Source organism: Aythya ferina (assembly GCF_964211825.1).
Source record: "Aythya ferina genome assembly, chromosome: 14".
In the NCBI taxonomy this organism is placed as follows: Eukaryota; Metazoa; Chordata; class Aves; order Anseriformes; family Anatidae; genus Aythya; species Aythya ferina.
This window is the reverse complement of record NC_140312.1, coordinates 3,305,168-3,317,817: the sequence shown is the minus strand read 5'-3', so window position 1 is coordinate 3,317,817 and position 12,650 is coordinate 3,305,168. Positions and strand designations below refer to the sequence as shown.

The following is a 12,650-nucleotide window of genomic DNA, read 5'->3' as shown; positions in this document are numbered from 1 at the left end:
CGTCCATCTCCCCCGGGATGAACGCCGACACAGTGCAGAGCCCTGTGCCTCGTGGGCTTTGGCTCAGCTCACATTTAACGTTCAAACACTCAAACTGAGGAGTTCAGAGAAAAATTGCCATGGTTTTGGAGGGCTTGGATCGTGGTTTTTTTTGTTTGTTTGTTTGTTTTTCTAGAGGCAGTGCTATCTGTGTGATGTATAATTATTCAGCACTAAATCTTTCATTATAGAATTACAGAGAGGGCAATTTCCAGCCGTGCTGAAAGTTCTTTGTAACACTGGAAGGTTGATACTTAATTCTTATCAGGAAACGTAAAAGCAGCTTCAGACAGAGCAAAATATATAGGTTAAAGACAGAACACTGTATAATAATGTTAAAATTCAATAAACTATTGTGGGAAAAAAGAGAGAAGTAAAGGCAATGTTTTTCCCTTTTCAATGCTTGGAAAATATCCTCATGCTCTGTTATTCCCAGTGTCTGAGTGCAGAATATCTGCAGGCTTTTGTTTGTACTTAAAATTTAAGGCACCTCCCAGAGGCTGGTTTATAAGATGGAAGAGAAGAATAATGAATCCAAAAAATATATAAAACAAAATTTTGTTTTAGAAATAAAGAAAAAAAAAGATTATTTTTCTGAAGGCAAAGAAAAGTTGTTCATGGGCATTGCTTGTTTTTTAAACGCGTGTTGAGAGGTTAAAACTGATGGGGGCTGCATATAATGAAACCACGGGTCCAAGATCCAAATCGTGGTGTATCATTTGAGCCGATCCTTCTGAATTCACCCTGACAACTAGACATGAAGATTCAGTGATGTTAATTGTGTAGATAAAATACACAGACAGAACCGAATATTAAGGCACACCTAATTTCCAGAAGTACCTGACTTTTTTTGAGAAAATGTAACATACATTTAAAAAAGCTCATGCACACACAGCTATGCACATCTGACTGTGTGCTATGGGTAGTGTGAAAACTGCTCAGAAATGCAAGAAAACCGAGTACTTTCAATTGTTTTGTCACATCTGACTCAGAAAGCGCTTGCTCGTGCTCCCATTGGGGTTCACGCCCCATTGACTTCAATGGCAACAGGAACAGCCAAAAATACACAAATATTTGTCTTGTGCTGCTGACCACAACAGTCACCAGGAAAGGCTGCCTGTGTTATTCCCTCATTATTTTATGCAGGAGGTGCTGTTTGCTCTGTCGGAAAAATAAGTCTGTAATTAAAACCAACAAACATATGTTCTAACTTTACCCGATATTTTCCATGACCAAAAATATGTAAAAATAAATAAATGAAAATTTTGTCGTGAGGTTTAATTAAGCAAGCAATTAAGGATGCCCACACTGCAAAGTCCTTTTGTGTTACTGGTATTTATTTTTCTCCCGGAGAAACCTTTACTTTCCAAAGGTTTATCTTGTGAAAAAGCACTGTGTTAAATTAATTTTCCTTTCACCAGATGTAACATAAACCACTGACTATATTGTTGTAAAATGATGTCTTTTGTGTTGCTTCAGAAATAAATAACCTCTTCCTCATTTTTTTTTTTGGTTTGTTTCTAAGTACTAATTTCGAGAGGGAAGGGGATGTATTTAAAGAGAAATTTTTCCTTCTCAGGGAAAACACATCACGTCTTTGTCTGTCACAACATCTTAAAGATTACTAAAGAACTTTAGTAATCTGAAATGAAAAGGATGCAAAATCCAAAGACAGTTTCAACTTGCCCCCATAGTGGGCACAAGCTTTCTCCCCCTTTTTTTTTTTAATTTTTATTCTAAAACCAGTGACATTTTTCAGCGTGATTTTTGCAAGAAGGGGCACCTGGTGACTCCGAGAAACTCTGCAATGCTTTGAGCTCTGCTTCCTTGCAGGATCAGGAGTTTTAATGAGCTCGCAGCAGCCTGATCCTGTTAGCACTCTCTCAAGTAAGTAACTGGCGATATTGCTGCATGACCAGAATTACTGGTCAAATTAAAAATTCACTCCAGCCTTTTGGAAGGATCCCGAATATCATGCTGAAGTTTGCACAAGTTTCCTTAAAAACTTGCAAGAAAGAGCCAGGAATTGGGATTGCTGGAAGAGCGAAGATCTTATAAATGTGAGTAGGGGTGAAAGCACCACATCCGAGCACAAATTATATGAAGAGCTTATAAAATTTAACTGGGAGTGGTGTCTTTTCTGGAAGTATTTAAGCTGTTCCCTAGCAGTGCAATCATTTATATCCCTGCAATGCAGTTTTTAAATCAACTGCAGAATTTTATACAAATCTCACTTCGACTCTCTTAAAATCTACAGGGATGCTTCACTGGGCATTTGAGAGGAACTTCCGTATTAAAGATTTTCACTGGAGACGGGGTTTATTTTCTGGATCTGACAAACCCTTGGTTACTCGTGAATTCTCCTCGCGAGTAATCCCGTTAAGTCAGGGTCAGCCCCGCTCGGACGGCCCTCGATTGCGCACAGCTCAACTTGAGGTCAGTAACTCGCACAAGTAATGCTCCTTATACATACACACAATTTATAAGACTGGACCCTTCACTGAAGCTTACTTTTAAAGCAGCCACAGAAGGGTTGTACACAAAGCTGACGAAACCCACTTAAGGAACCAACTTTCTTCTGCTGGAAACAAATGAGAGCTGGAGCATGTGGAGTCAGGAAACTATATCTGGCTATCAAAACTGGACGTACAAAAGACATGTCAGTGTGGCATTTCCTACCCCATGAAGCCACTTTCCCCTCAATGCACGCTCTACAAATACAATAGAGCATTGATTGAAGCTCAAACTCACCAGACTTCAATAAATTCTGAAAGTGTACGAAATTAAAATTGAAGCAAGGGACACGTAGAGTGTTAGTCCTTCTCAAAATAATAATTTAATAACTCTCCAAAAGTATAGTGGTTTAGGAAAGGCAACCCAGATGGGAACATATAAAATAAAGCTATAAAGTTTCCTTCAAATGTGTTTTAATCATTGTTAAATATTTACATTTAATAAGCACTAGATTTTATTGCAAGAGAGATGTAATTACACTTATCATTCATGGAAAAATGGAGTTTTAATAGCCTGTACATTGATTTGCTAAGATGAAATAGTGTCCCAAAAATATGTTGTTCCCTCTCCCCTAGGAATATGTACCATATGTGAATGTAAAACAGATGAGGATTTTTTTATCAGTGTGCAAACTATAGCAGCTTTATTTCTCATCGTCTCTGTTCTATTCACCATAAATCTTAATGGCTGATGTTTTGCTAATTAGAAGGACCTGATCAGGATGTCACAACCCTTACTAATAAGGTAATTTATTTAGTAAACACTATCAGGAGGAACAGCAACAGCATGATATTGACACTGTGGAAGCTGCTGGTGGAGGTGATGAGCGCACACGCACGCAGGGATATTTTCTTGTTAGAAAATTCTGCAACTGCAGCTCCTGCCAGCTCCCACGGGGTCACCAACTCGTGGCCACGTCTGAGGCATCTGAGATGAGGAGAGCTGCTCCCAGCAGCAAAGCCCACGGCATCTCTACAGGGACTACACGTCCTCAGCACTGCCCCATGCTCTGCCAGGCCGGGTCAAAGGAGGAGGACAGGAAAAGTCAATTAGGTGCAACGAATCACAGAAAATTGCCCCTCATTTTTATATTAACATTTTTTATCCGCTTCCTTTTTTTGCATTCTTTCTTTCCTCTTTTTTTTTTTTTTCCCCCTAGCTTTCCTGCTCACAACACATGATGTCTCAGCCACAGGGAGGTTTTGCATCAGCTGCTCTCAGGCAGCCAAGCAGCATCCACAGCTTCGGCAGCAGGGAGCAGCAGCCACAGGCTGGCCTTTCCCGGGACCACGGGTCAGCTGTAATCCTCGATCAAGCTTTCTTTTTTGAAACCTGAATGTCCCTGCTAATGTTATCTCTTAGGAGTGACAATTTATTTTCTTCTTTTTTTTTTCTTTTTCCATAAATCCTGTCCGTTCAGCCGAGCTGCAGAAAGGAGGAGTAATAAGCTAAACCATCTGAGGGTACTTTTGTTTCGTTATTACGCTGGTGAGCTCCACATTTTCCCAGCAGAAAAATGCTGCTGTAGAAATACACTGGCAGGAAAGGTAGAGGGAGCACAAAACTGGGGAGAGAAAGCATGTGATTTTAAGGAGTAACCATACAAAGGAGTCACTTGGACTTCCCACAGCAGCATGAAGCTGGCCTGGGACCATAATGGGGGGATGCATGGAGCGGGCTCCAAGTAGATGTGGTTTTGTTCCCATCTTCTTGCAAAGGTGCCCACATTTTTGGTACTCCCGAGCCAAGCTTTGCAGGCAGCACTACAGCGAGTTAAATCAACTCAAATTAAAGCACGTAAAAAGGATCTATTTAGGATCTATCTAGTGCAAAACGGGTGTCTTCCACCACTACGCAATCCCAGGCTCTTGTGTAAACTAAAATCTTCATCCATCGCTCTAACCCTGCAGGGATCCAGCTTAGGAACAGAAAATGAGTGCACCTGAACATATTATTTACACTGCACTCACAATACCCACAATTCTGTGATCCTGTGATCCTGGCCATACCCGGCATTTTGGGATAGCTAAATGGGATCTCTGTGCCCTTTACTAGAGCTTACCACAGCCCGTGGTGTAAAGTAATCGTGTATCTGAGCATAATTCTGGGCAGCTAAACACTGGGCTTGGCTGGCACGTTACTTCTGCTTGTAGCGAGGTAAGATCATTTGGAAATATTAAACAAAATGGACCTGAGCTCACTCTTAAACGAAGGTTAATTGTCCCTGTAGCTATCATGCACATGTGCTAGCTATTACGGCCATGTTTTGTCCATATTCCAATAGTGGCTGTGGCAGTGAATTGAGGAACTGCTGCCAGGAAATGTCCTTCTCTAAATGATATAATTAGGGTATTGGGGAGCCCAAAAAAGCAGATTAGGGGCATCACTGTTGGTCATGATGCGAGCAACAATTCAGAGCACATAAGCAAACACTTAGACTATGTGGATGATTTAATATTGATTAAACTCTGATATCTGAGACTCCGTGGAAGGCAGGTACAGCATGCTGGGAGGAAAACAAAGCACTGACCTCACATTTTGCCTTAGCTAAAAAATGAAATGTTTTCACTGACCTCACTGACCAGAAATCAAGAAATCGAACCATTACACAAATTAAAGCTATTGGCCCAACTAATTAAAATTACAGGACTGCCTGAAAAAAAATTAAATGATGGGTGGTTAAGTAAACTCAACGTTACACTTTGTTTTATTTAGATGTCCTTGGTTTCTCCTGAAATTGCTGGGCAGGTTTGGGTATAGCTGTAGGAACAGTGAATTATGGAGCTGCCCATGTCTCCAGCCCTGCTCCCAGCAGGGAGGTGTTTTCTCTGCTTCCCCTGCCCTGTCCCCAGCTCTGCAGTGGTTTTGTCAGTCTGGGATGTGGCAGGTCACCAAGGGGAGGGTTTAGGAGTGGCAGCACAGTCTTCTCTTCCCTATTAGCATGGAGGCATACTGATTTTGCTGAAAAATTTTGTACTGTAATTAGGGCAAAGAAAATGCATCTTCTTCATCTTCCACTGGTTATATGTTTAGGTGGTGCCTGCTTTATTGAAACTAGTGGTCCCACAGATGTTCAGCATTTTATTAACTCTGCTCTCATACATAGACTCATTGACTCCAGCAGGAACTGTTTGTACGGTTATGATGTTACTTGTTTGAGGGTTTGCAGAACCAGGACCTACAACGTTAGTGGAGCTTTTAAACTGACCATCTTTGCTGCTCTGAGTGATGCTGTCTCTCCAGTCAGGAGCCGTTGACCTCACAGTCCCTAACTCAGCCCCCATATTTAATGCCTAGTGCATTTTTCCTTTGGTCTTTTTAATAAATGCATCTGAAGCCTTGTAAAACATGATTTATTCTTATTTGAAATGAGCATTAGTGCATAGTCAAAGATTGATCTAAATACAAGTGGATCACAGACATGGCAAGGAAGTCTTTGGCAGAAGATAAGACATGGGATACTTTTGCTTCCACTTAGAGAGTTGCAATAGGTTCGACTCAATAAATAATAAATTGCAATAAGTAAATATTTTATATCACAACCTGTTCTCTCTGCCCTCCAAGCAGAAAGCCAGCGCTGCTTGGGTAAAGTGGCCCTGGAAGCAGCCAAGGCTGTACTGGCAGAGGCTGGAGTTCAGTGTCCAAAAGCTCTGCTTTCTTGGACATTTTGCTCTTCAAGTCGCTCACCACCCCAAGTGCTGCACTTGTCTTGTGCATACTTGGCCAATTACACTGCTTCCTGCTGGCCACACATGGACCCTGGGAGAGCAGCAGAGCTCTGCCAGGCCCCAAATCCTGTCCTGTCTTTTACCAAGCCCCCTCCCAAGGCTGAGAGCACAGAGCACTTCATCACCGTGCTCCATCCCAAAGAAGTGTTAGACACAAAGGCACAAACACAACAGCCTTTGGGGAGGGCAGGAGAGCTCTTCTCCTTCCTGCAAGCTCCCCATCAGCTCTGGCTGCTCTGTCCTGCTGGGCACGAAGACAGGTTCCTTAGCAGGTGTTAAAATCTTAATCAAAGGTCTCCAGTCAGCAGCAGCAATTTTTTCCGTATACCAACTGCTGCTCTGCTTTGAACAGACCATCTTAGATAAGCAATAACCACCTCCCAGTGATCCAGTGATCTTCCATGAGGAGGAGTAGCTTCTGCAGTCGTGCAGCACAGATGCTGCAGCAGCATCCATGATTCAGACAAGCAGAGCTGCAGCAAGTGGCCACGGAGGTTAATTCCCCTGGGAATGGTTGCTTTTCCTTGCATCTTTATCAGGCTCCTGGCCACAAGCCATGTTCCCGCAGCTTCTTCACCCTTGACTTTACGAGGGAAAAGCAGCTGTAATATCCTTGGCAGATCTTGTTTTACAGTAGCTCAGTAATTGCAGTGCCTCGGTGGCGAGATGGCTGAACCCCTTCGCTTTTGCTCTGGCAGCAGCCAAGTGAAGTTCTCGCAGGGTGTAGCTGCTGCTCCATCCTGCACAAAAAGAGAAAGCCTATTTTGGGACCTGGAAAATAAACATGCTTGTTTCCTGCATGTTTTGAAGAAAATGCAACGAGCATTTCTGTGAAGATCCGAGCTGGCTGGCAGGAGCACTGTGCTTTCCCTCACCGCTGCAGGGGAGCAAAGCATCCTGCTGTTCTCCACCTCTGCACACTGACTCCTTATATCCTTGCTGGGCTGCAGCAATGCGCTGCCTGCTGTGCCCCGTGTGTGCTAAAATCACTTAGAGCGACTTCAGGGAAACAGGATATCATCAGCAGTGCTAAAAACAAAGCAGGGAGGCAACAGTGCAATACCCTCATTCCTCCCCTCTCCCCACACATCCAGCAGGACAGCCCTTCCTTCCCGTACACTGCTGGCTCTCTTAGTCTAGTCTGTCTCCAGATCCAAAGCACTGATACATTTGGCTGCTTTCCATCTGTACCATATGCCATCTATCTTAATTGAACACAGCAGCATATCAGTGGCTTATCTGACAGAAAGCTATTTAACACTTCTAGCACTGGAAGAGATTTTTTTATACGTCGTCTGTGAATATCTCCATCCCTTGGCTCCTTGCTCAGGCTGGGAGGACGGTGTATCAGGCATGAAGGAGGTGTGCAGGGAAAATAGCACTGCAAAATTCTCTTGAGGGGAAAAAAAGCTGTATTCACAGCCTAAAGGGATTAATAGTCAAGCTCAATATTAAATACAACCAATGAAAACCCAGTCATAGAAAAATCTGGCATTCAGAGCCATAGGAATTTCTGAGAAGAGCTTGTACAAGATACGAACCATTTTGTTTTCCCATTTGGTAGTAGTTAGACCCAGCTAAAAGCCTTAATAGATGCTATTTTATGCTTCACTTCAACTGATTCGTGATTTACTTTGCATGATTACTTGACTTTTTGACTCCTATACGAAGTTAGATCATTTTGAAGGATGCTCTGCAAGCATCCTTCTGGAGTCCATGGCATCTGGAACCATCTGTTTGCTCAGGTAGCAAAAGCTGGTGTTGGTTTGACATCTTCAGTACACAGATCCAAGCAGGACCTGACAAAATAAATGGTCAGAAAGAGCTCAGCCTCGTTGTTAGGGTGATCATTGCATTTGATCACTGGACTGTTGAGTCAAACTTCCACTAAAGCAGGAAACTGCAATGCAAATCCTGGTGGACCTGCCTGCAGCAAAAGAAACACTGTGTCTGCATCTGCATCCATGATTTTTACTCTTTTTTTTTGTTTTTTTGTTTTTAATTTCTCTGATATTTATTGTTCTTATGAGACATGTTCAAAGCAGTGAATCAAAATATGCTTTTCTGGGGAAGTAAATCTCCCAGAGCTTAATTCATCATTTTGAAGTAATACAAAGCTTAAATTTGTCTTTGCTGGAGCTGCATACTAAGTATTCAAGCATAAATAAAGAAAATATAAATAAAGCGGGCCTGAATCTATTTCACTGTGTTATTAAAATTCCATTGTTTGTTCTGCGGGAAAAGACCTCCCAAAATGACAGTGGTAATCTGGGCAAAAAGAAGATTGTTGCCAAAGGGTTCAGCTCTTAAAGGGGGGAAGCATTTTAAAAACTGCCAAGGAAAATATTTTCATTCATGAGTTCACCCAGCCTAAACATGCATCTAATCCTCCGAAACTGACAGTTCAAAAAGGCAACCACAGTTGAGACAGGCAAAGTGTTCAGTTCAAAGGCAAAAAAAAGGACCTGGGGATTATTAGTATTATCACTTTATCACGAAATGACCATCAGCTCTGCAAGAGAATAGCTCCACCTCCCCTTCCTGAACTGAGGGACTGGTTCCTCTTCGCCTTGCAAAAAAAAAAAGCAGCAAAGCCTTCCCTGGCGAGTCACCAAGGCGAGGAGAGCCGTCGGAGGGGTTAGGACTTGCTGCTATTTTAAAACACAAAGGTTGACAGGAATTGAAGCGAAGCGCCCTGAATCTGCTGGATCTACAGAAAAGGAGTAAATCGAGAATTTCACATGGTGCTCCCAGTCAAGGACCCCCCTTTTCCTGAGATACCCAAAGCACAGACTAAAAAAGGGAAAGTTCGATTTCTAAATCTTAGCTCATTTAGCAAAAGAACCTCTCTCTCTCCCCATTTTATGGATATTAGACCGGAGAATATTGAACATCTTGCCAAAGCTGTGAGGGACTGCAGTAGTGGAGCTGGAAACCCAACAACCAGACTCCAAATAAAGGTGCAGAAAGTTTAAAGCGAGTCCCTGGGAATTGTGAGCCTTCCCGATAAATCGAGAAAGTAGCTGGGGTTTGTTTGTGTTATTGACAGGCTTGGGGGTGGATTTGGGTTTGTTTGTTTTTGGTTTTGCCTTACTTCCCCCAGCTGCCAGCCTCCCCCGAGCCGAGCCACCTCTCCCTCGTTTTGCTCCTGTCAGACCCATGGTCCTGATCAGCCAAACCTGGCGGAGCTGTGGAGGTGTCAGGGAGGCTGAATTCCCACCAAATCTGCAGGAACAAGCATGAAAGACTTTACACCATAAGGAAAAAAAAAATAGAGAGTGAGTTCGGTTGTGCTATAAGCCACCAAAAGACCTGCGTGAACATCGGGTGGGAGACCCAAGGGATGCAAGAATGGATTTTCAGCAGAGGTCCCTCACCTCGTCCCAGCCCCATGCCCTGCCAGCAGCCTCCCCCCGGTGGTGCAGGGGCTGGGGCTGTGCAGCAGGGCCAAATCCCAGCCCTTGGCCAAACCCCAGCCCTTGGCCCGGCGGAGGTCCCACTGAGCCCCTCCAGACCTTCGGCCTCGCACCTCGCACACCCGGCAGCCAGCAGAGGGGGCGGAAGAGCCGGAGCGAGCCCGTTTATCAGCGAGATCTCTCCATTTCTGACTTCTAAATTAATCACAGCGGCAGAAACATCTCCCTGTTGAGATGAGAGAGGAAAAGCTCCCTCAGAACCGCTCTGCCCCCCAGGCATATTGCAGGCCCCGCATGGGGGAGAAGCGCTGCTGTAAGCAGGAGCCTGGCCTGAGTCTGTGTGCGTGGCCAGCTGTAGGCAGGCTCGAAGACATTTCTCCCCAGATGAAGCTTTCTTAAAAATCCTTCCCAAGTTTAAACCACAATAATGCATGCTTTAAATATTGGCAAGCATTTTAATGGCTGGCCAGCCCACAAGACTGTCAGCCGAGCAGTGGCTGCAGCTTTGGGCTGCATTCAGCTGATGGGCTGCAGTCATCCTCAGTATGGCTCAGCTCTGTCATCTGTTGGCAGAAATAAATCATAAAAATAAAAAAAAATAATAATAATAATAATAAAAAAAAAACAGTCTTTACTTTCAGCAGAAGGTCCCCCTGGTAGCCACAGGAGCTGAGCCCATCACTCAGCTGCATCAGCAGCCACCTGCAGCAGGAGTCACCTGGATAAATGAGGTGCCCGTCAGGTGATGCTGTTCTGCACCCTCCACTTTTACAGCTATTGCAAATCAGCCCTTCCACGAGGCAGCAGCCGCTCACCTGAAACCCAGGTCCTAGGAGAGAGCTCCTTCCTCCAGCGAGGATGATGAGCTTTCAGGTTCAGCCAGATGCCGATGTCCCTGCTGCAAGTATGTGCACCGGGAGCCAAAGCTCCTCACGCTTGGCTGAGCACAGCGCTTGCAGAGGCTGGAGATAATTCCTGTTGACAGTGACAAGCAAATGGGTCTCAATGCAAAAGCACACTCATGCACTCAGCAGCATCTTGACCCAGTAAATGGTCTTCTCCAGTGCTGAATTCCAGCTTTTTTTCTCTGTTTTGTCCTTAAGAAAAAAGTCCAGTCCAAGCAGTAAATATCTAGCCGCAGGAACACTGCTCCCAGCTGCATTTTCCTTCATTCTTCCTAAAGTGCTATATTAAAAGTGAGCATAACATAGGGAATTACCTTCCTCTCCATGAGCTCTGGGCTTCTTCTGTCAGTTTGATTTGCATATATTGGTAATGATTTATTCTAAAGAAAACCAAATGCTGATGGAAAGATATCTCCCAAAAGCTGCAACTGCTTGTTGCATGTACCCTTGAGCAACCCTGTACCGGGCTGCTCCCTGGGTACCTTCCTTCCATTGGAAAGGGCCAAGAGAGCTTTAAAAGAGCCAGGTGAATAATTGTATGATGTGTCAAATGTTTATTTTGTTTGAAAACCTACCCAGAATATCCTGCCAGAAGTGCCAGATGCTATCGGGCAGCCCCAGCCTGCAATGCCTCTGCCAAGGCTGCCTTTGGGTAGCTCTGACTTGAGCAAGACCTGCCCCAGAAGGAGGGGTACCGACCGAAATCACTCCCGGAGTACTGGCCAGTGCTTATATTAGAGGAGCCTTGATTTACATCTCAGGCTTTCAGCACACACAGGCTCAGCTTGTGGCTGGAGCAAGCGGAATTGCCACCCGTCTCCTCCGGGAAAACAATCCTCCTACAGCAAAAGAGCATTCATGGCACTGCCCCCAAACAGGCACACGTGAAATACACACATTTCTCCCCATCTCAAGATTTTAAGCTTATTATGCAGCTGCCGGGTTCCCCCCACACACACCTCCTTTAAAAATTAATTCAGATGACAACAGGATTAACCACTGCCGAGCTCCTTAGCCATAAACTCACAGCTTCATGCTGGGTGATGCGGGGCTGCTGCTTGGCAGGGTTCCTGCTCTCGCCAGTCACATTTGATACAGATGAATGCTATTTTGATTGCCTTACCCACATGTTATGATAGTATCAGGTTATCTGTTGCCTAAGATGAGTTGTAACAAGGGGGTATGTAGATGAACAACCCACATAACAGCACTGAGAGCGCTGTGTGATTTGGTAAACTACAGTGCATGCTTGTAATGAGCATGATGCAATTTTAAAAAATCATTTATTTTTTTCTGTCAGACCTGATTTATTGCCTATTTAATTCCACAAGACACTAGGGCAGCTCCATGCAGTAACTTGTTTCTCCTCCCAGCACATCACTGCTCTTGCCAGCAGACATTACAGGATCGACATGCTTTGTAGCAGGCCTCTGGTGTGTTCAGGGCTTAGCCGTGGTGCCGCAGACCTTCGGGGACCCCAGTGCTGAGCATCAGTGCAAAGTTCCTCTCAGATCCTTGGCAAACCAGGCCCTGGCACCCACACAGAAGAACCAAATTCATGTTGAAGAAAACACTCTAAATTTTTCCTTCCTAGTCCAAACCCATGTCTCCACTTACCTGACCCAGCAAGGTGTTTTGGCAGGGACCAAGACAATCAGAGAGAGCCCAGGCATGAGAAATCTCGTAATGGGCACTGTTACAGCCACAGGTTGTCCCCAGTGCCACCACAGCCCTAAGCAAAGGACTCCCAAAGAAGAAAAGAGCGTTTGGCACCTGATTGTTCTCTGTACATCTGTAAGTTTTACGATGTACCCAGTGACTTGAAGGACTTGTTCCTTGCTCGGCCTGTCCAGTAGTCATCAGAGCTCAGTGCTGAGATGGGACCTGAGGGCTGGCAGCAGAGCAGGAGGCGATTACAAGTGCTGGTGCTGAAAGAATGCTCGGGTCCCCGCCTCCAGCTGCCCATCAATCCTACCTCAGCACAACCTGTGCTGAAATCCAGGATCCCCTCACAGCTTTCCTGGAGCTAGGACTGATTTTCCTGGTGT

The 12,650-nt window shown here is 44.6% G+C and overlaps 1 long non-coding RNA gene across 1 annotated transcript; it reads right to left on the bottom strand.

Moving 5' to 3' along the window:
- Nucleotides 1-6,072: 6,072 nt before the first annotated feature.
- LOC311444536 lies at nt 6,073-10,429 on the bottom strand. Its single transcript, XR_014697926.1, has 3 exons — nt 10,333-10,429; nt 7,915-8,080; nt 6,073-7,021 (listed from the first exon to the last, which is right to left on the bottom strand). It is a non-coding gene; the product is annotated as an uncharacterized lncRNA (long non-coding RNA).
- Nucleotides 10,430-12,650: the final 2,221 nt, after the last annotated feature.